This window comes from Octopus bimaculoides, chromosome 26 (genome assembly GCF_001194135.2).
Source record: "Octopus bimaculoides isolate UCB-OBI-ISO-001 chromosome 26, ASM119413v2, whole genome shotgun sequence".
NCBI classification, from domain to species: domain Eukaryota; kingdom Metazoa; phylum Mollusca; class Cephalopoda; order Octopoda; family Octopodidae; genus Octopus; species Octopus bimaculoides.
In genome coordinates this window covers 8,005,320-8,007,283 of record NC_069006.1, presented here as the reverse complement: position 1 = coordinate 8,007,283, position 1,964 = coordinate 8,005,320, and the positions used below count along the sequence as shown (strand labels likewise).

The 1,964-nt window shown below is 37.6% G+C and overlaps 2 protein-coding genes across 2 annotated transcripts in view; one reads left to right on the top strand and one right to left on the bottom strand.

Moving 5' to 3' along the window:
* The window catches only part of LOC106871366 (uncharacterized), a 73,384-nt gene that overhangs the window by 15,029 nt on the left and 56,391 nt on the right, over positions 1 to 1,964 (bottom strand). The gene's annotated exons all lie outside the window — the stretch shown is intronic.
* LOC106871365 (protein starmaker) overlaps positions 1 to 1,964 on the top strand; it is a 51,760-nt gene that overhangs the window by 1,131 nt on the left and 48,665 nt on the right. The window lies entirely within an intron of this gene.

The following is a 1,964-nucleotide window of genomic DNA, read 5'->3' as shown; positions in this document are numbered from 1 at the left end:
AAAAAAAAAAAAAAAATAGGCAACTAATTCTATTCGAGTTCCGGTGACATATCTGTAACCATTTTTTATTTTGTTGTTTGGAAACAACAAATAATTAGAAAACTAAACAGAACAAAAACACTTTGCCTTACAGCACATACCACACTAAACACTATTAAAAAAAGTTTCTTTTAACAATGTTATTATTATTATTGAAATCATTATCATTATTACTACTGGAACGTTGGAGGCTATGGTTGGTTAAGTGAAAATCAAATAGTGACAAATCTTTATTTAAAACTAGCAAGTCAAGTCTTTATCGTTTTCATAACATCGTCCTTTTCCTTTGATGGATTTGTGTTTCTAGGGTGAAGTGTTTTTAAATTTACTTCCTTTCCGAGAACAGCTTTTATTTTTAAACCTGTATTGAAAAACGCGACTCTATTCTATCTGATTCTGTATGTTTCGGTTTATTTATCTATTTATATTTCCTTTTATGATGAGTTCAAAAACAGGACAAAAGCGTTTGGAATACGCGTTTGGATTCTCAATAATTTACATTATCATAATCCCTTTATTTATTTATTTATTCGCAGCTGGAACTTTTATCGACGCTCGACAGACTTGTCTGGTCCACTCTTAAACTTCTAAACTTCTTCACGTTACACTAAAATATGTTCATACATAATAGGTGTGACTCGGTGACTGACAGTTTCGGCATTGAGAGTTTTAGTGGTCTTTTTATTGCGGTAATTACTGGCGATGAAAAAAATATGGTTTAATCAAATTTAACTGAATATTCCACAATACAGTTTACCATCCTGTTCCCCCCTCTCTCTCTCTCTATATATATATATATATGATTGTGCTTTACAGCAACGAAACGAAACAATTAATGATCGATTTCGCTGTCACGAAAATGTTACATATGAACATTTAGGGATCCTGTTTCTTTGTAGGTTTATAAGCATTGTGTTTCTGGATAGTTAAAGATAGTACACAGCTGCTGACGAAGACTCCAGAACAAGTCGAAAAATGGATACAGCTGTTTCCCATGTTAATGCCCACGCATCTTGTATTAAGTTGTTCATACAATACTGTTGATTAATAAATCTATAGATATGTTCTATAGTACACTGTTAACTCATCAGGAATTTAATGTGTGTTGTGTTCGTGCCACGTAGAAACCACTCGGCCCACTCCGTAAGGTGGTTAGTGTTTGGAGAGGCATCCAGCTGTAAAAAACCCTGCCAAAACAGACGGTGAAGCCTGGTGCAGTCTTCTGCCTCGTGAGCTGTTAAACCCTCCAAACCCATGCCAGCGTGGAATACGGACGTTACATGATAATGATGATGATCAATATATATGCACATATGTGGCTGTGCTGTAAGAAGTTAGCTTGTGAGTGGATCTGGTAACAGGAAACTAAAAAGAAGCCTGTCATGTATATTTATGTGTGTGTATCTGTCTATCTATATATATCAGGAGCTATAAACACTGTAAATGTGCAGAAAACAACTTCTGCCACATTCCAGGGAGAAAAACTAGACATAGTTGATAGCTTCCGATATCTAGGTGACCAAGTTAGTAGTGGGGGAGGGTGCGCTGAAAGTGTAGCTGCAAGAATAAGAATAGCCAGGGCAAAGTTCAGAGAGCTCCTACCTCTGCTGGTGACAAAGGGTCTCTCAGAGTAAAAAGCAGACTGTATGACGCATGTGTACGAACAGCCATGCTACATGGCAGTGAAACATGGGCTGTGACTGCTGAGGACATGCGTAGGCTCGCAAGGAATGAAGCCAGTATGCTCCAATGGATGTGTAATGTCAGTGTGCATACTAGACAGAGTATTAGTACCTTGAGAGAAAAGTTGAACTTACGAAGCATCAGTTGTGGTGTGCAAGAGAGACGATTGCGCTGGTATGGTCATGTAGTGAGAATGGATAGGATAGCTGTGTGAAAACGTGCCATGCCTTAGCAGTTGAGGG